General features: G+C 35.6%; 1 protein-coding gene across 10 annotated transcripts in view; it reads right to left on the bottom strand.

Moving 5' to 3' along the window:
* Nucleotides 1-22,258, bottom strand: part of NAV3 (neuron navigator 3) — an 850,488-nt gene that overhangs the window by 454,010 nt on the left and 374,220 nt on the right. The window lies entirely within an intron of this gene.

Genomic DNA, 22,258 nt, shown 5'->3' with positions numbered 1-22,258 from the left:
TTTCTTATATAGGTGAATGGTACTTCATCTACCTAGTTACTCAAGGCAAGAACAAAGGAATCATACCCTTCATCCCCTCTTCCAATCTTTCACTAAGACTGATTAAATGTACTTCCTTAATGCCTGTGTTATTTGTCCCCTCTTCTCTGTGCCTACTTTTTACCTCTATCAACATCAGTTTCTTAAATGTTCTCATCCCTACATCCCCTCTTCAGACTTTTCCAACAATCTTCTATAATGTCAGAGGGCCCTTTCTAAAACAAATCCAATCACATGATTTTCTTACTTAAAATCCTTCAATGGCTCCTTCTAGCTATCAGGCTAAAGCCCAGAGGTCTTCAATATGACAAAAAGGTTCTTCATGAACTAGTTTCTTCGATGCCTACAGATTTTTTTTCTACCAGTTTCCCACATGCCCCCTTTATATGTGCATCCTAAATCCTATGCTCCGGCTCTGCTTAATTACTTTCAATTCCCCAAATACACTCTGTTTTTTCAACCTATGCACTCGCTATTCCTCTGTCCACAACGTAGTTAGAGCTAACATAGGATAATAACTAACCACACGTGCTCAGGAGTCAGGCTACGTAGATTTAAATATCAGCTCCTCCATTCACTGGCTCGGTGAGAGTTTGCTAATTAAACTCTGTGTCCCTTGTTTTTCTTTTTTGTAAAACAGGATGAAAACAACTTTTACCTCGTAGCGTTGTGACAAGGATTAGATGAGACATTCCATACGAAGCAATGAAAATATGGCAGCAATAACCTCTCATTAATGTCGGCAGTAATCGCCAAACATATTTGCAATGACTATCTGCAGGAAGGACTGAATTCTGCCCAGTTTAAGGAGTGTGTCACCAAAATAATCAAGCAACTGAGACACAACGTTGAGGTCCTGTAGCTTGGTTCCACTCACCCACAGAGGCACCTTCAGAAACAATGAGAAGAGCCTCCCTTCAAATCTCCCTCTGTAGATGAATGTTCTCTTTCAGTCAAATTCTTCTCAGGTTCAGTTAATGTCCAACTCCTTTCCTAAATTCCTCTTCATCTGTCTTCATTCCATTTCAACGCCATAACCTTTTTTGGGAAATGCTCATCAAGTGATACAACCCTACTTCAACACCCCTGCACAAGAGCTGCAAAGTAGGCTCTTGAATTTTGGGTGGGAAAGGCACTAGTGATCCCTAATGAGGGAGAAGAATATTAATTTGCAGTGACCCCAGTCCACTGCAGTGGTCCCAATGCAAACTTTATTATTTGGGGGATTTCATTTGCGGGTTCTCATCTTTTTTTGCCTGGTTTTCAAACTCTTCCTCTCTACTATTTCATTCTCTGTATCCTATAAACCGATTCAAACCTCTCCCAGGCTAAAGCTGCTAAATGCAGCAACAGATCCTCACTTCTCTTTATTCTGCCCCTTATAGCTTAATTCTAGCGACAACTGCACATTTCAGACTCTTCCTCAAGCATTCCTCCTCTTTTTTAATTAATAGAATCCAAATATAATTTTATATTCAAAATGTTATATGCAAACTTTTTTTAAAGTTAAATAATACTGGAAAGATCTTAATAAGAACAGCAGTCCTCTGTGTCAACATGGAGCTCAACTCCTTGAAAGGCAATCATTTTAACTCTTAGTTAATTTTTCTAGAATTATCTCAAAGGTACAAACAATATCCATGCTATTTCCTATTATTTCAAAGTTCAAGAATCCCTTGAATTCTTACACGGAAGATGAGGATTTTTCTTTCTCCTATGAGTTTACTCCCTAATGAGCTTTCTCTAATCGCAATTTGGATAGAAATCACTGTTTGGTGTTTATATTACAGTAACTAAGTAACTTTGTTTACTGCTGGGTCATGCACTGCATCATAAAATCATTTACTTTATTATAATTTTTTTTCCTTGGAATTAATTGCCTCTTTTAAAATATCTGCATAGTTTTCTATGTTCCTGCCACTAAATTCTTCTGTGAATCTTTATGGGGGAGCATGTAGGCTAATCCATCATTTTAACTTTTCATTTCCTCTAAAAGACCTTCCCGTGGAGCCCTCCCCTATACTCCAACAGTCAGCACTGGTTGCTCTGTAGGTCTGGTATACAAGTGTCACCCTTGCCTTCAACTTCATTTTTCTGGGAATTACCTTCACCTCTCTTCTGGGTTAGATCTCTTCATTCCTGAATCTCACGTAATCATCATTCTTGATTTATTCCCTTGATTTGACGGACCATAAATGAGGTGAGAGGTAAAAATTTCAATGCCATGTATTTGCTCAAATACCTTTCTTTTTCTTTTGTTTTAATCCTCATATTATTCAGAGATTAGCTAAATATCAAAATCTAGGTTGGCAACCATTTTCCTTCAAGTACCGCAGGAATTGTTCCATTTTTTTCCTGGCTTCTAGCACCCCTTTCGAGAACGGTCTTCTTTATTTATTTATTTTAACATCTTTATTGGAGTAAAATTGCTTTACAATGGTGTGTTAGTTTCTGCTTTATAACAAAGTGAATCAGCTATATGTATACATATATCCACATATCTCCTCCCTCTTGCGTCTCCCTCCCACCCTCCCTATCCCACCCCTCTAGGTGGACACAATTCTTTATTCTTTTTTGAAAGTTACCTTCTTTTCTGAAAGCTTTCACATTTTTCTCTTTATCATGACTGTTCAAAATCTCATGATGTGCCTTTCTTTTTCTTTTTTAAAAAAATTCATTATACTATATAATTCAATGGGCACTTTCAATCTGGAACCTCAATAACTCAGGCCAGATTATCTATGTATTATTTCACTCCTCATTTTTTTACTTGTATCTTCTCAATTCTGTCTCATTGGAACTCACGATCATAGAATTTTATTTTATTCACTGCAATATCCCAGCATCTAGAACAATAGATGGTACATAATGATGCTCAATAAAAATTGACTGAATATATTAATTAGGATACTGGGCTTCTTGGTTTACTTTCCTTATCTTTTCTTTCCTATTATGGTTCTCGTGTCTTTTTTAGCTGTTACTGTCTTCCTCACTTTTAACTGCCAAACGTTACATTATTTTTTAAAAAATTTCTTGGAGTTATACTTTTTCATTTCTAAAAATCTTGTTTGTTCACTAAATGTTCTGTTTTAAATATCTCATCCTATTCTTATTTCATGTATCTCTTTTTCCCCTCTGAGCTTATCAATGATTGCTCTTTAAGTTTTCTTTTGCTATATGTATTATAAATGTTTTCATTTCTTCTGAGCTATTTTTCCTGATTTTTTTTCCCCCACTCTCCTTTCTTGAGAAAGAAATCTATCATTCTCCCACTAAGGGAGCTAAAAGCTTGGATGCAGCATTGTGTAAAAGGAAGGATTTCATGGTTTCTCTATTTAGAATCTACATTGCCAATTACTTATCTTGTTTTCAGGCCTTCTATTGTGTCTGAAATTATCGTATCAGATACAACAGTGTGTCTGATACTATTTCTGTTCAGTTTCACCAGGGAGTAAACATCCTGCCTTATTTCAGGATTGAGGAGGAATTGTCACATGGCTGCAGAGGGAATCTGGGAGACTGAATAGCTCATTCGGAATTTCAGCTATCATTCATCCCCCATTTCAGTGATTCTTGTCATCTCCAATTCCTGAACCATGCCAGGGTCTGAAGGCAAAACTCTATTTCTCGTTGGCTCTTCCTTCTTCAGGTAGTTATATTTCAGCTTTCTGTACTCTACTGACCATGTTTCCTTTGCATTTCACTCTTCAACATGCCATAGATCTTATTCATATCCTTTCCCATCTCTTTCCTGGTAGGTTTTTATTCTTTGCTAACGTTTTAGTGAGATTTGAGAAGTAAAAATAAACATGCAAACTCAATCTTCCATGTTTAAGCAGAAGACTTCCCTTCCCTTTCCAATTATGAAATCAGGCTTCTATGCCTTTCTTGCTGCTAAAACTGTTTTAGCAAGGATCAATAATGACATCTTACATTCTAAAACCAAAATACTGATGATTTCCAAACCTATATATATATGAAGCCAAAGCCTCTCTTCAAGTAAACATATACAAGTGTGCTCTGGGCAACATTTACAAAACTGGACTCACTGTTTCCTCCGCCCTCAAGCTATTACTGCCTTAAACGATACCACTACAGTATTCAATTTACTACTCAAGCTGGAGACCTGGATATTTTCTCCCTCTCCCTCATCCTTCCCCAACTAATAAAACAATTCAATATTTGTGACTAAATTACTGTGTTTTATATCATTGTCTCCCCTCTAACCTCAGTGGTAATGGTTTAGTCCATTTTTAAGCAATGTGTATCTGGGTTACAGAAATAATCCAGCTATATTCTTTCTGTCTCTAGTCTTGCATTTTCCATACTGTTGCAAGTGAGTGTTCTCCTATACACAAATCTAACCATGCCACTGTGCGCTAAAATGCAATAAAACGCTTTTGATCACAAGCTACAGTAACCAACTCAGACAACCTTAGGCATTTTTTGGTTCCTGTGACCAAATTGCCAAAATGGGATGCTTGTCCCCGACGGACTGGAATGAATCAGGTATTGGAATACCTCCAAAAGACTCACTAGATCTCTTCTCTGCTTCTCTTGGTGTATTAGGTTTATGAACTACACTGATTATATGCCCACGAGGCTGGAATCACAGTCACCTGCAATCTGGAGCGTACATTCCACCAGCTATGCTACCAGAGGAGTAAGGATTTGTACCCTTTTATTCCCACTCTTTAATCCTAAAGAAAGATACTGATGAGGCCAGTTTGGGTTTCTTGCCTACTCTGATAGCCAGTGGGAATGCAGACGATTGACAGAATGAATAGGGGAGCGGCTTCCCACAAAAGGAATAATTAGAAGGACGCTGAGCAACACCATTTATCCCGCTGTGTAATATAGACTGTCTGGACTCGTGTTCCAGCACAACTCCCTAGCTGTATAACTAGGGCAAGTTACTTACCTTCTCAGTGCCTTACTTGTCTAAAATAAAAAGTGAGACTAAGGACAGTGATTACTTCATAGACTTGTTGATTTAATCAGGGTAAAATTCTTACAACAGTCTCAGCTTCGTTTTAAGTAATAAACAAACATGAGTCATGTATAAATAAATCAAATTCTTCTTGCCATGACAAAGAAAACCCATTACGACCTGGCCCCTGCTTAATATTTCAGCATTATTTCTTATCCCGTTCCTCATACTGACACTTCCAGACTGTGCTGAACAATATATATCTCCATGCCTCTTGGCCCTTGCTCACACGATTCTCTCTCCCTGGAATGCCCTTCCCTAGTTTTGTCTGCCTATGTGCCATGTAAGTTTCATTTCAGTATTAAAATATTTATACCTAAACATGGTAATGGTACTTCTAAATGATACCAAAAAAAAAAAACAAACGGTCAAAGATTTATGCAATATTTTAACTGCTCCTCTTAAGAGCTGAAATAGGAAATGGCTCCCTTTTCCCCTCCTCTTTACTTCAGTCCCACGTTTACTGTTGTTTTATACAGACTAAAGACGCCCACATATATAGCTGCAGCCCAGACTGAACTCTCAGACCTTGAAAAAATTATTAAACTCCTCCCTTGAAGCCCCACGTTGATGACTCAAAGGTCTCTCAAACTCAATATACCCAAGGCTGAACTCAATCTTCCTACTACAACTGCTCTTTCTCTGCCTGTACTTGTTCTTATGAATGGAGACAACCTCCCCATGGCTCCTGCCACCCTCACTATTCACTTCATCATCAACTTGTGGACATTTCTCAACACAGCCTCCCTTCTCCAGTTCCATCTCTGTTCCCTTCATTCATGAATGGCTGCAGCCAGAGGGATCATTTTGAATGCAATCTTATTGTATTTCTCCTTTGATTAAAAGGGTTCAATAGCTTTCCTTTCTCTTTCACACAAAGCCCAACATGCTCACCCTGGCAATGTGACATCTTGCATGATCTGGACTCCGCCCACCTCTCCATTTTTATCTTAAGCCATTCTCCTGCTCACCTCACCAAGGAGGAGATTTCTCTGACTTCTTCAGATTCCTCCAATTTGCTAAGTAGCTTCCTGACGTGTGGTCTTTACCCATGCTCTTCCTTTTGCCTCAAACAGTGCTCCTCACTTCCTAACATGTATAAATCCACCCAGCGTTCCAGTCAACTTAAGTGTCACTTTATCAGGTAAAGTATGCCTAAGAATATTCTTCCCATTTTTATGGCACCCTGTTTTTCATTTTCATGCCCAAGTCACAATTTTAATTAATTCATTCTTTGGTTAATCCCTTACTTTCCTTTCTTTTCCATTTTCCCATAAGTTCCTGAAAGGCAGGAGCTTTGTCTTATTTATGACGAAAGCCTCATTTCTTCGCAGAATACCTCTAACATAATTGGAACACAATAAATATTTTTTGAGTAAGTGAAACTGCCAACATTAGGTGAGTATAGTAAATTCTTTCATCGTAGTATTGTGTGGCTGTGAAAAGACGTATGTTAAAAACTGCTGATGCGAGAAAATGCTAAATTATACACATAGTATTTCAATTCAGTAAAAAATGCACAGAAGATAGATGGGGTAGGCAGAAAAATGACACCCCTCCCCAAAGATGCTCACATTCTAATCCCTGGAAACTTTGAATATGTTATATTACAAGGGAAGGGGTAATTAAGACTGCTAATCAGTTGACCTTGAAATAAAGAAATTATTCTGGATTATTTGGCAGGGCCCACTGTAAGCACAGGGTCTTTTAAATGTGGAAGATGCAGCAGAAGAGTCAGAGTCAGAGCCAAGTAGGAAAGGAGAGACTCCATCAGCCATTGCTGGCTTTGAAGATAGAAGGAAAACACAAACCAGGGAAGGTGGACACCTTCTAGAAGGTGTAAAAGGCCAGGAAAATTCTCTCCAGAGCCTCCAGAAAGAATGCAGCTTTGCATTCTTAATTTTATCCCAGTGAGACCCATTTTGGACTTCTGACCTCCAGTATTGTAAGATAAAATATTTTAAGCCATCAGTTGGTGGTAATTTGTTAGAGCAGCAACAGGAAACTAATACAGTAGGGTATATGAGGATAGGAGAGTTAACATGTTTTTGTTTTCAAATGTTGTACGTTTTTGTAGGCAAGCTCTCTGCAGCTTCTCCTTTCTCTGATTTTAGCCCCATTTTACCAGTTGGCAGCATCGTGCTTAAGACTGCCATATTTCTACTGAACCCATGAAATTTTTTAAAAACTCTGGAGAAATTATCTGGCTTACAGATGCAAGTTTTTTTTTTTTTTTTCTAAACACATGTTAAATGAAAACGTAGATGGCAAATATCCTGAGAATATTCAGGGAAATTGCATAGTTTTTCTTGCTAAAATGATGAATGAATAAATTTTCATCAGTTACATTAATATTACAAAAGGACTTTAGAAAGTATCTATATAGCTTGATGACTTTTAGCACTGAAAGACAGAAACAGTTCCCAGGATAATATTATTGTCCTTTTACTATTTTATCCTCTTTCTATGCCTTTATAGCAGTAATGAAAATAAGCACTGGATTTAGGAATCTGAGAAGCATGTTTTAGTTCCTAATGGGAAAGAAAAGGGAAATCCTCGATGGAATTTTTTCTTAATGCCAGCATCTCCTAGATCCTTAAACTATCTTGAAATAAGCTCTCTGAATAAAATACACATGGATACCTGGTACTACTTTATATCTAGGAAACTTGGAAGTCAGTGAAGTCTTTACGGTTAATGAATTTACTTACAAGATTAGAAAATGTACTCTAGAATTATGCATTCAACAATACCATCCTTGGGCTTCCCTGGTGGCGCAGTAGTTAAGAATCCACATGCCAATGCAGGGGACACGGGTCCGGAAAGATCCCACATGCCACGGAGTAACTGAGCCTGTGTGCCACAACTCCTGAGCCTGCACTCTAGAGCCCGCGAGCCACAACTACTGAGCCCACGTGCCACAACTACTGAAGCCCGCGCACCTAGACCCCGTGCTCTGCAACAAGAGAAGCCACTGCAATGAGAATCCCGTGCACCTCAATGAAGAGTAGCCCCTGCTCACCACAACTAGAGAAAGCCCACACTCAGCAACGAAGACCCAACATAGCCATAAATAAATAATAAATTTATTTTAAAACTACCATTTTCAATTCTATCTTATTTTGAAGTGAGTGTAAATTGACCTTTGAAAGACCTGAAATTTAAATTAGAACATATGGTTTACTTATAAACTTGACTGAAAAGATGAATTTTTACACAGAAGCATAAAATATTTATCTTCAATTACATGACTGTTATGTTGTCAAATAATTCATGCAATTTTTTTTCTAAAACCTTTTCTAGTTATTTATTGGTGAATAAACAGATTAAAAGTCTGCTTTTGTTTTTGCACATGGACAAATCCCTGAAACTTTGTAGATATAATATTGAAACCATATGAAAACCTGTCACTGAACGGAGGAAATTATTTAGAGAGAAAGAACACCACCAAGCAAATGGAAAAAAACCAGTGCAAGGCATCCATAGAGCTGGTTTCATTTCCCTCTAGCACCTTCTGGTGGTAAACACGGTGTATTGCTGAATCCTCTAGCACGGACAGAAAGCATTTACTGCAAACATTATTTAATGCTCAGTATCTTGATTCTCCCCCAAAGCAGTCTAAATATATTTTTAATTTTTTCTGTAGTTATGGCTATACATTCATAATATGATCATATCAGAAAAGATAATTTTAAGATTCCTGCCAGAACTCTGAGTTAATTTATTTGCAGGTACCATGAATTTTTTGAATGTCTGCACTCAAAAATAAAATTGGATAAGGTAGAATCAAATAACAGGACTGTAGACAAATATATAAGTACCCACATATGTGATCTCAGCCTGGATTATATATGAAAGAAGCAATTTTAAGATAAATGTGCCTTTATTTTTCTTTATTAGATTTAGAATGTGGTATTATTTAGTGTCAATAATATCTAACATTTCTTGAGATCTTACATGAATGCCTGGAATAATTTAAAATATGTTATACACAATCTCATTTGGTTACACAATAAGTTAATGAGATACATAAATATACATATGTGTGTGTGTGTTTATTATCCACATTTGATGGATACAGAAAAGTAATAATTTATTTGGCATATTTAAAAATAATGAATAGAAAAACTTAAGAGACAAAGACTCAAATGTACTCTCATATTCAAAGAATAAATGAATGGATAAATGTATTCACTACTTAAAAATCATGTATATATGTAGGACCAAACATTGGGAATTTAACATGAAAAAGGCTCTTCACTCTGTTGAAAGCATTTACTGTATAAGCTGCAGAAGACAGAAATGAAAAAATATCATAGCAACTGTCATAATAGATACATATGTACCAAATGTCAGAATTGCCAAGAAGGTAAGCCCCTAAATCTGCATGAAGACACAGAAAGGGCATCAGCTGGCTGGTCATCAGGATGTGCCCATTAATCCTCTATTTCCATGATCATTAAGCATCCAAGGAATTAAAATTTGGCTTTGTACCTGGATTTCCTGCAGGGAGAAGATACATAAGCCAGAAGATTCAAAACCTTCACAGTATCTGTCATAATTTAAGTTTTGAAATGTATGTACATTAAGTGGACAAAGATCATCTCTATTTTGTTTATCACCGACCTCTCAACAGCTGACAGATTGCTGGGCACACAGTGCGACTTGCTCAATATCTGCTCAATGACTCTACAGGGCCTCTGAAGCCTGCCAGCCTCCTCAAGGAACATCTCATAACCCCGCACACACTACCATCTTATGCAGCCAAATATGTTCAATACTTTTCAGTAGCATTAAGTGTAACAATTAAGTGGTGCGATTCTGCAAAAGTGAAAGGTCAATGCATACAGTGTTTACTGTATTGATAGGCACTTGAATTAGAGGCAGGGTTTGATTTGAAAGGAAAGGGGACTGAGAGGAGATGTTTTGGTAGATCACGCAATCTCCCAAGAGGGCAGAGACCACGCCACTGTCACGTCTGCATCCTAGTAACCCACTCAGTGTTTGGCACATAGTAGACAGACAATCAAATATTTGTTGAAGAATGAAGAACAATAAATATATGAAACAGCTTATGTTTTGTACAGAGAGTTAATCACAAACTAGAAAAACACTAAGATTCTGAAACGCAGAAGAACTATTTAAAATCACTAAAGCTTGTCACACAAAAGCTACAGCCATACCCCTATACAGAGTTAGAAACAGAAAGAAACTCTGCACACATTCATCTGGACTTAGATTCATTGAGGCTTATGCCAAATATGCATGGCAAAGAAGGAGAAAAAGAGCAATCGTTTGAGAAGTCGGAGAGCTGAACTTCATGAGTAAGATTTTGGCTAGAAAATTGCTATCCCCGTAAACATTGCATGATTTCCAAGGAACATGACAAAATTTCTATCAATAATGCCATAAGATAAATATTTGGCTTAATTCAAGAATAGTTCAGATTTTTTTATTTAAACCATTTCCCCATATAAACAAAGCATGGAAACAGCCTGGACGCTCTTCAAAAGACTCTAAAAGAACTCAACGACCCATATAATAACATTATTTAACAAAATTTCTCCCAGACTATAGCAGAATATTTTTCATTTTTTCCATTTGCGCAATTTATGTGTAATATGAATACTGCCTGTGAAAAAAAGTCTCACAGCCCTTTAGTAATCAAAAGTTATTGTTAAACAGCATTACCAGTATAATGCTTTATAGGAGCAAAGGTTTAAACAAAAGTCTTCAGCTATCACATACCACAACAACAACAGTTTTTACACTACCTGGTACTTTAACATAGAAATACACAGCATGTACTTTGCTTGAAAGGATACAAGTATATTAATTACAGGAAGTCTTAAACCCCCTTTTTCCTCAACAAAGGGTGTTTATAATTCCTATCAAATGAATTATGTCAGTCACAGCCCAGTTCGCAGTGTAGAAAAATAGTAACATACACAACTGAAGTCATTTTCATGTCTTCCATTTTGTATAGAAATCCCACTTTTACAATAAAACAAGAGAATAAACAAAAATGTGCATCATGTTGAAAGGGTTGTTTGTGGGCTCCACCACTGCTCTTTTCAATGCAAACATTTGTCCAGCAGAAAATTGAGTTTCAGTTCCATTTAAACACACAGAGCACGTGGTTTATGGCAATTGTTGGCACAGAGTAAAAATCACAGTTCTTCCAAGTGTTTTATTCTTGAATTTCTTGCCCACAGAAAACCTGAGCAGTGCAGTGGTTTCCACACCTGGTTAGGGTTGGCTCTCCTGAATCAGAAAAGCCTCTTTTCCTTTAATTAATAGACTTTTTTTGAGATTTTACCTCCCACGAATCAGATAATGGTCATGAACTGCTCTGCCTTGCTTGAAAATGTGCTATGTAAATTGCTACATTCTTACAGAGCACTTTCCAAAAATGGCTGTTCATGGGCTGATATGACTTTCAGCATTTCAGATCTTGAATGTAACATCTTAATTTCAATATAAAGGATGCATAATAAGGATTACTGATTTTAAAAGATCAACAACTAAAGCTACTCTCTTTACTCTCCATTCAATGCTTCACGTTCTTACACCCATGTCTCTTACTTACAACTAGCACTAATTTAAGTGTAAAATATCTACCTAAATTATTGAATTATAGGATTTCTAATATCTGAAATGGATATGGATACATTCACATATGTGAGGGAATTAAGACAAATATAAACAGGAAATTTAAAAATTTTAATTACTCAGAATTTGCAGTAAACTCAAATTTCTTTATTATGCTAACACAGGGCAAAGTAGCTACTGTCAAAATGAGCCAATTGGATAAATTAAGCTGGGGTAAAAATCCACGTGTTCAGAATATATCCTATAGTCATGACATGCAATAAGATTAGTTTCATGTTTTACACCCTTACAATGGACTTACAAAAGTAACTGATGAATATTCAACTAGTATCCAAATTTTGCAAATGGGAGATTAGAGTTTTAGATATGTTAAATGACTGTCCCTTGTTCCCCAGCTTAGAGTGGATCCACTGGATCTGGATGTGGACCATGATCCTCCCTATTACCAAAAACAAAAACAAAAAACAAATTTATCTCTAAATCAGATTCAGGCCACAAATACAGAATTCTGTAACACTGTAACAGTGGTGCATAAATAACTTTTAACTGGGCTCACAAATACAGAATTCTGTAACACTGTAACAGTGGTGCATAAATAACTTTTAACTCTGGTATAGAAGTTAAAAGACAAAAGTATAAAAGGTAACTAGAATAATAAAATTATGTTAATAAATATACAATACATAAAGATATAATTTGCGACATCAATAACCAGTATAGGTGGGGTAAGAAGTAAAACAACAGAGTTCAGTATGTGATTGAAGTTAAGTTGTTATAAGTTTAAAAAAATGTTATAACTATGTTTTACGTAAGCCCCATGGAAACTGCAAAGAAAATATTTATAGGAGATACACAAAAGAAAAAGAGAATAGAATCAAAGCATATCATTTAAAAAAAAAATCAACAAACCACAAAGGAAGAAGACAGCAGGAGAAGAAAAAATGGACAAAACAACTACAGGGCAGAAATCTATTCACTAAATGGCAATAGCAAATCTGTAACTATCATTAATTACTTTAAATGTATAGATTAAACTTTCTAGTCAAAAGACATGGAATGACTAAATGGATTTTTTAAAAATCTAATTATTTGCTCTCTACAAGAGACCCACTTCAGATTTAAGAACACACATAAGCTAAAAGGGAAAGAAGGAAAAACATAATCTATGCAAATGGTAATCAAAAGAAAGCAGGGGTAGTCCACTTATATAAGGCAAAATAAACTTGAAATTTAAAAACTGTCACAAAATAAAGAAGAACATTATAAAATAATAAAAGAGTCAAGTTAGGGACTTCCCTGGTGGCGCAGTGGTTAAGAATCCTCCTGCCAATGCAGGGGACATGGGTTAGAGCCCTGGTCCAGGAGGATCCCACATTCTGCAGAGCAACTAAGCCCATGCGCCACAACTACTGAGCCTGCAAGCCACAACTACTGAGCCTGCGTGCCACAACTACTGAAGCCCACGTGCCTAGAGCCCATGCTCCACAACAAAGAGAAGCCAACACAATGAGAAGCCCGCGCACTGCAACAAAGGGTAGCCCCCGCTTACCACAACTAGAGAAAGCCCATGCGCAGCCACAAAGACCCAATGCAGCCAAAAATAAATAAATAAATAAATAAATAAATAAATAAATAAATAAATATTTTTTAAAAAGAGTCAATTTATAAGGAAGATACAAAAACTATAAATACAAATACAAATTCTTCTCAAGTGCACAGGAAATATTCTCCAGGATAAATGATGTGTTAGATCACAAAACCAGTCTTACAGATTTAAGAAGATTAAAATTATACCAAATATCTTTTCTGACTACATTGGAATGAAACTAGAAATCAATTATAGAAGGAAAACTGGAAAATTCACAAATTTGTTGAAATGAAATAGCACACTCTTGAACAACCAATGGATCAAAAAAGAAACCAAAAGGGAAATTAGAAAATATATTGAGACAAATGAGAACACAAAATACCAAAATTTATGATATGCAGGAAAAAAAAAATTCACAAATTGGATAGTTTAGAGTGGTAAATGCCTACATTTTAGAAGACAGATCTCAAATAAACAACCTAATTTTTCACCTCAAGGAAACAGAAAAAGAAGAACACATGAAGTCCAAAGTTAGCAGAAGAAAGGAAATAATAATATTAGAGCAGAAATAAACAAAACAGCGAATAGAAAAACCAACAAAACTAGGAGTTCATTTTTTTTAAGATAATATAATTAACAAATCTTTACCTTGACTAACTGGACAAAAAGGGAAGACACAAGTAAACAAAATCATAAATGAACAAGGAGATATTATATATATCTGATGCCACAGAAATAAAAAGAATTATACAAGAATACTATGAACTACATGCTAAAAAAATTGAATAACCTAGAAGAAATGGAAAATCTGAACAGACCTACAACTAGTAAGACTGAGTCAGTAATCACAAAAACCTTTCATCAAAGAAAAACCCAAGACCAAATGGCTTCACTGGTCAATTTTACCAAACATTTAAGGAAGAATTAATACCAATTCTTCTCAAACTCTTTCCAAAAACTGAAGAGAAGGGAACAGTTCCAGATTCATTTTATGAGGACAGAATTACCCTGATACCAAAGCCAAGCAAAGATACTATAAGAAAAGAAAACTACAGGCCAATATACCTGATGAATATACTTGCAAAAATCCTCCAAAAAAATACTAGCAAACCAAATTCAACAGCACATTATAAGAATCAGACACCCTGAACAAGTGGAATTTATCCCTAGGAGGCAAAGATGGTTCAACAATGGAAATCAATCAATGTAATATACCATATTAACAGAACAAATAATAAAAATCACATGATCATCTCATGAGAAGCAGAAAAGGTGTTTGACAAAATTCAACACCTTTCATGATAACAAAACTCAACAAACTAGGACTAGAAAGAAATTGCCTCAACATAATGCAGGCCATATATGAAAACCCACAGCTTATGCTCAGTGGTGAAAAACTGAGAGCTTTTCCTCTAAAATCAGGAACAAGGCACAGATACCCACTCTCATCTCTTTTCAACATAGTCTGGATGTCCCAGCCAGAGCAATTAGGTAAGAAAAAGAAAAAAGTGGTATCCAAATTAGAAATGAAGAAGTCAAATTATCTGTTTGCAAATGATATGACCTTAAATGGAGAAAAAAAGTTTTCACACACACACAGACTCTTTTAACGAAAAAACAAATTCTGTAAAGCTGTAGGATGCATAATCAACATACAGTAATCAGTTGCACATTTATATGCTAATAACAAATATTATGAAAATCAAATTAAGAAAACGATCCCATACACAGCAGCACTAAAAAGAATAAAATACTTAGGAACAGACTACCAAAAAGAATAAAATACTTGGGAATAAACTTAACCAAGGAGGCAAAAGAACATACACTTTTGAAAACTACAAAACACTGATGAAAGAAATTAAAGATGACACGTAAACGGAAAGACATTCTGTGTTCAGGTATTGGAAGACTTAATATTGTTAAAATTTCCAAGGTGATCTACAGAGTCAACGCAATCCCTATCAAAATCTCAATGGCATTTTTGGAGAAATAGAAAAAAAAATTCTAAAATTAATATAGAACCACATAGGAGCCCGAATAGTCAAAACATCCTTGAGACAAAAGAACAAAGCTGGAAGCCTCATATCCTCTGATGTCAAAACATATTACAAAGCTATAGTAATCAAAAGAGTGTGGTACTGGCATATAAACCAGTGAAACAGAGTAGAAAGCCCAGAAATATACCCATGTATATTTGGTCAAACGACCTTTGATGAGGGTGCCAAGACTACACAGTGGGGAAAGGACAGTCTCTTCAACATATGGTAATGGGAAAACTGGATATTCACATGCATGAGAATGAAAGTGAACCCTTATCTTATACCATACACAAAAATCAACTCAAAATGGATTAATGATTTAAACCTAAAACTATAAAACTCCTAGAAGCAAACATAAAAGAAAAGCTTCATAAGATTAGTCTGAACATAACATTGCAATGATTTACTGGCTAGATACCAAAAGCACAAGCAATTAAAGCAAAACTAGACAACTGGGACTATGTTAAACTAAAAAGCTTCTACACGGCAAAGGAAACAATCAACAGAGTATAAAAACAACCTATGAAATGCGACAAAATATTTGTAAACCCTGTATCTGCTAAGGGCTTTAATATCCAAAGCATGTAAGGAATACCTACAAATCAATAGCAAATAAACAACCCTATTAAAAAGTGGCAAAGAACTTGAATAGGTATTTCTCCAAAGAAGACATACAAATGACCAACATGTAAATGAAAAGATGCTCAACATCACTAATCATCAGGAAAATACAAATCAAAACCACAATGAGTTATCATCTCATATCCGTTAGGATGGCCACTGAGGGGAATAAAAACAGAAACTAATTAATGTTGATAAGGATATGCAGAAATTGGAACCTTTGTGCACTCTTTGTGGTAATACAAAATGGTACAATCAGTATGGAAATCAGCATGGAGGTTCTTCAAAAAATTAAAAATTGAACTACCACATGACCCAGTAATACCACTTCTGGGTATTTATTTTAAAAGAAAACTGAAAATAGCTCTCAAAGAGATATTTACACTGCCATGTTTATTACAGTATTATTCACAATAGCCAAGAGGTTGAAACAATCTAGATGTTCACTGATGGATGAATGGATAAAGACAATGTTATATATACATGTAATGGAATATCATTCATCCTTAAAAATGAAGGAAATCTTGTCATATGCTGTAACATGTATTAACCTTGAGGACATTATGCTAAATGAAATAAACCAGTCATAGAAGGACAAACACTGTATGATTCCCCTTATATGAGGTATCTAAGGGAGTCAAACTCATAGAAGCAGAAAATGGGATGGTGCCTGACAGAGGCTGGTGGGGAGGGAAATGGGAAGTCACTGTTCAATGAGCATAGATGAGAAAGTTCTAGAGATCTGCTGTACAACAATGTGCATATAGTTAATACTGTACTGCACACTTAAAAATTTAAGAGAGTAGATTCCATGTTATGTGTTTTTACTACAATGAAAAAGAAGCGTAAAAAAAATCAGAGATGTTCAATAATTCCCTTCATATACACATATGCACACACTCATGCACAGACATATGCTTAATTTTCAGCAAGTTGCGAAACACAGTTGCCTTACTCTCTTTACCACAGTGCTCCCTTATAATAAACATTACAGGCAGTTTCCCGAAAGCCATATTCTATAGGATTTCTGCTGTCAATATGAGGTGTATAATTTGCTTCCCAGATGGAATGTGCTTCATGCATATCCCATTTAATATTCATCAAAATCTGGTGTGGTGGGAATTGTACCTCCCTTTTGACAGATAAGAAAGTTGAGGCTTATAAATGTTAAGAGGGAATAAATAGCATAGTTTAGATTGAAATTAGATATGCGGAACTCTAGTCTAGGATTCTATCCACGATTTTTGTCCAAGAGAAAAATTGAGAATTTAGATTTATTCATTGGTAACTTGATTTGTTACTATATGACCCTGAATGAGAAATGATTTCAGTTTCTTTGATAAGGTGCTTATAAATTTCTATGTCATGACTGAAAAATGTGCAGGAAAACTAAAGGTCATAATTTCTGCTATTCCTCTAAATGCAATTGCCCAGATGTGTAAAGAAAAGAAAATCTCATTATTTCCTTTTGAGAAATGCAATTAGATTTCTTGAACTCCAAAACTTATCTTAAAAAACAGATATTATAATATTTAATTTAACCTCTTATGTAGAAAAAGATACTGATGACCTCAAGATTTATATAGATTAGAAAGAAACTTGAAAACTGAGACTATATTTCATTTTAAGAATTTGACAAATTCTAAGAGGTTCAAAGTTACAGTTACAGGTTTTATACATTGTAAATATAAATATACTGTACTTGTGAAGTACAATGATTTTTCTTTTGCCTCTAAATCTTGATAATGGCCTCAGCTCTACACAGCTCTGAGAATTTTGCACTGTAGGTATGAAATGGTACCTATAAATAAACCTAAGGTATAATTTTATAAAGACCTCATTTTCTCATGATGTGAATAAATGGCATCCTACAAAAATGACTGAAGGCTACAATAACTTTTTCACCATTCAACAAAATGGCACACTACACAGAGAAAATACACAAGAAGTAAAAAATGGCCGAGTCAGCAAAGCTTTGCTACTCAGCCCGTATGTGCCTACTTAGTTAATGAGATACCCTGCATACAGTAACAAAAGACATTGAAAAACAGACTTTACTTCAAAACTTATCAATGGTTTAAAATATCTAAAACTAGTGTCCTCAGTAATGGTAGAGTTCATTTCAATAACATCTATAGCAGAGTAATTTAATAATCCTATTTCTTTTGGGGTAAAAATATTTTATCAGCTACAAATTTTGAAAATGCTATTTTAATACTCTATTACATATATACACAAGTGTGTATATATATATAAATATTTGTTGTTTTGGACATTTTTAAAAATATTGGACATTCATATTCAAAAAGCAATAAAAATAGATGCAGATATAAAACACAGAAATCAAAGTTTCAAAGTTTAATACGTGAAATACGTACTTTTTAACTTAAGATTTGATTCCACTATATACCAACTATATATTAATGAATGTTAACCGACTGAAGAGGTCATTTTCTATGGTATGATAGACAGCATACATTTTTAGCATGGTGACTATAGTTAAAGTATTGTACTGCACATTTGAAAGTTTCTAAGAAAGTAAGTCTTAAAAGTTCTCATCACAAGAAAAAAATTTATAACAATGTATGGTGATGGATGTTAACTAGATTTACTGTGGGTATCATTTCAGAATATATACAAATATTCACTCATTAATGTTGTACACCTGAAACTAATATAATGTTATATGTCAATTATTCCTCAAAAAAGAAGTGTTTTATTCAAGTTTAATTGTCAAATCATACTTCTTATGAAATACTCCCTTTTGTCCTATGAATTTAATATCACAATTGCTGGATTACCAAAACAATCCTGTTGACAGATAGGATTATAACTAATGTTTTATAATTCTCACTGTTAACAATTTCAATGGGAGAGCCAAATGTGGCCTGCCATTTATCTATACTTATATGGCACTTAATACCTTAGTATTAATCTAAATTAAATTCTTGTGGGTTAAAAAATAATGAAAAGTAAATACATTCTTAAGATACTTTGTGAATCTGAAAAATATGTTATACACATTATACATATTTAACTCTTTATGCCAAGTGGAACTTTTAATAACTTTTATATAAACTTACTTTCTACAGTCAATTTAAAAGGCAAACATTCCCAAATTGTAAGGGATACTTTATAAAAGGAGTGTCTTTGCAAATTTCCTTCCAGCTAGCACATGAGATTTGAAAGCAAAAATTTTAATTAAAAAATTAAAAATTGAATTCATGGATGTTTAGCAATTTTATTATAAACAAAACCATAGACAAATGCTATTGAATCTAACATATTTTAATTTTTCGATGTCTAATGGGCAGATGTCTTTTACTAGATCCTATTACAGGAATCCCTAAAGAAACCAATGTTCTAAGGTGGCCTTAGTCAAATCTATATTGGAGAAATAAAATAAGAATGTAATCTCACCCATAGGTCAGGGCTGTGCCTTCAATTCTAAAGAGATCTGTTAGGCTGTAGGACACAAAGCTGAATAAAGTCAAGAAGATCAGGAACTAGATCTATTAATCAGAGACTGTGCACAGGGCTCATTACAGTTAAGCATGTAGCTAGCAAACTGAAAAAACAACAAAATAATAGCCTCAGCTGATGAATTTCCCAGGTTAAATCTGAGTTTAGGGTAGAGTTGCACTGGATCTGCTTCTCTATCCATTCGTGTGGTATTATTTTGGATATTTCTTCATAGCTTCATTTCTCAAATTTCTAAATTATACATATTTGACACCTCTATGCCTTATACCCTCAATCTCTGAGAAAGATTCTGAGAAGCAGAGCCTGTAACATCAATTTCTTTGGAATTTCTCCAAATGCCTGTCACTAGCCATGCATTATGCATATAATAAACTATATTCCCAGAAGAAAACTGAGAAAATGATATCTTTCTTATCTCCGTAAAATAGAATATTTTTTACCATGCAGAAAAAGATAAAGTATTTCCTCAATGTAATAATATTATAAAAATATACTGGGACTTCCCTGGTGGTGCAGTGGTTAAGAATCCGCCTGCCAATGCAGGGGACACGGGTTCGAGCCCTGGTCTGGGAAGATCCCACATGCTGCAGAGTAACTAAGCCCCTGTGCCACAGCTACTGAGCCTGCGCTCTAGAGCCTGCGAGCCACAACTACGGAGCCCACGTGCTGCAACTACTGAAGCCTGCGTGCCTAGAGCCCGTGCTCTGCAACAAGAGAAGCCACCACAATGAGAAGCCTGCACACCGCGACAAAGAGTAGCCCCTGCTCACTGCAACTAGAGGAAGCCCACGCGCAACAACGAAGACCCAACGCAGCCAAAAATAAATAAATAAATTTATTTTTAAAAAAATATATAATAATAACACTAACAGCAACTAATGCTTATTGGGCACTTAATTTTGCTAGGAAATATTACTTTCCCCATTTTAGAAATGATGAAAATGAATCTAAATGATTAATTACTTAGCCCACAACATCCACTGAACTGGTAAATGTTAGAGATAGGATTCAGATCCAGATTTTCTGACTATAAAGCCCATGCTGTTACCCACCACAAGATAGGATATACATTTGTTTTATTTCCATTTCTGGCTTGCACATTTCCATAATTAACCTTAGATTAGAGAGAGATAAAAAGCAAGGATGCAACAGGGGAAATAAAGACATCAAAAGGTCATGAAGAAAAAGATCAGGAAGGAAGTTCATTAAAGGAAACTTTAAAACATGATAAAGAGTATAAAATAGAATAAGCATGAGTGCTTCCACTCAACATTTCATGAGTTTCATGTACTCTATAGGTTACTCAACACCATATTTACTTCTCAGTTCACTGACTTTCACTTAAATGTGTAATTAAGAATAGATGTATTATTAAAATCAAGCTTTGGAATACTATTTCACAATGTAAAAACTGTTCACTGTAAGTTTTAAACAGTATATAAAACTGAATATTCATTATAAATCAAATTTTAAAACTGTATCACTACAGGAGTAGATAGGTACAGATATATAGCATAGATAATTTCTTTTTTTAACATCTTTATGGGAGTATAATTGCTTTACAATGGTGTGTTAGTTTCTGCTTTAAAACAAAGTGAATCAGCTATACATATACATATATCCCCACATCCCCTCCCTCTTGCATCTCCCTCTCACCCTCCCTATCCCACCCCTCTAGGTGGTCACAAAGCGCCAAGCTGATCTCCCTGTGCTATGCGGCTGCTTCCCACTAGCTATCTCTTTTACATTTGGTAGTGTATATATGTCCACGCCACTCTCTCACTTCGTCCCAGCTTACCCTTCCCCCTCCCTGTGTCCTCAAGTCCATTCTCTACGTCTGCGTCTTTATTCCTGTCCTGCCCCTAGGTTCCTCAGAACCTTTCTTTTTTTGTTTTTAGATTCCATATATATGTGCTAGCATACAGTACTTGTTTTTCTCTTTCTGACTTACTTCACTCTGTATGACAGACTCTAGGTCCATCCGCCTCACTACAAATAACTAAATTTCCTTTCTTTTTATGGCTGAGTAATATTCCATTGTATATATGTGACACATCTTCTTTATCCATTCATCTGATGATGGACACTTAGGTTGCTTCCATGTCCTGGCTATTGTAAATAGAGCTGCAATGGACATTGTGGTACATGACTCTTTTTGAATTATGGTTTTCTCAGGGTATACATAGCATAGATAATTTCTGAACACACCATACTTTTGTCAGTAAAGATAATTTTATAACTGGATAGAAAAACAAATGCTGAAGAAAAAATCAGAAACCAATGCATACACACATCAATCTCCCTCTTTAGGATGAAATCAGTTGCCTGTTGTTTTCTTCCACCTAAATGAATGAGTGAACACACAGAGCTGGCATGCATAGGTATGGTGCTTAAGTCAACTGTAACCAACCAAAAGGGCCATTTCCTGGTCTCAGTGCTGCCTCAGTGGAAGAACACTGGGCCTGACCTAGCGTCCATGGTGACCTGACTCCAGAGGGTGGTAGGACAGTCAATATATGAACTAAAGGGACCTGGGCCCACAGCCCCAAGTGGCCATGAGCTCTGGAAGAACCATCACAGAAACAGTCCCGCAGGACTGAGTCACTTGTTCACTGTGGTGAAAAAACCAGCTATTAGCTCTGGAGCCAGCCAAAGCTGGTTATGAAATTTAACCGCATGTAATTGTGTTAAGTGATTTCCATCACCTTGCTTGCCTGCTTATCAACGTGAATCATTTGCATGTATGAGTTTGCTTTATTTCTGTGCAAACTCTGAAGCAATGGTTACTAATTAGGAGAGATGTGAATTGTTTGGCACTTTATATGAGTTAGTTAAGCCCCATTTGAAAAGAAATGTCGGGCTTCCCCGGTGGTGCAGTGGTTGAGA

The sequence above is a fragment of the Eschrichtius robustus genome, chromosome 13 (assembly GCF_028021215.1).
Source record: "Eschrichtius robustus isolate mEscRob2 chromosome 13, mEscRob2.pri, whole genome shotgun sequence".
NCBI classification, from domain to species: Eukaryota; Metazoa; Chordata; class Mammalia; order Artiodactyla; family Eschrichtiidae; genus Eschrichtius; species Eschrichtius robustus.
This window is presented reverse-complemented; position numbering and strand designations above follow the sequence as displayed.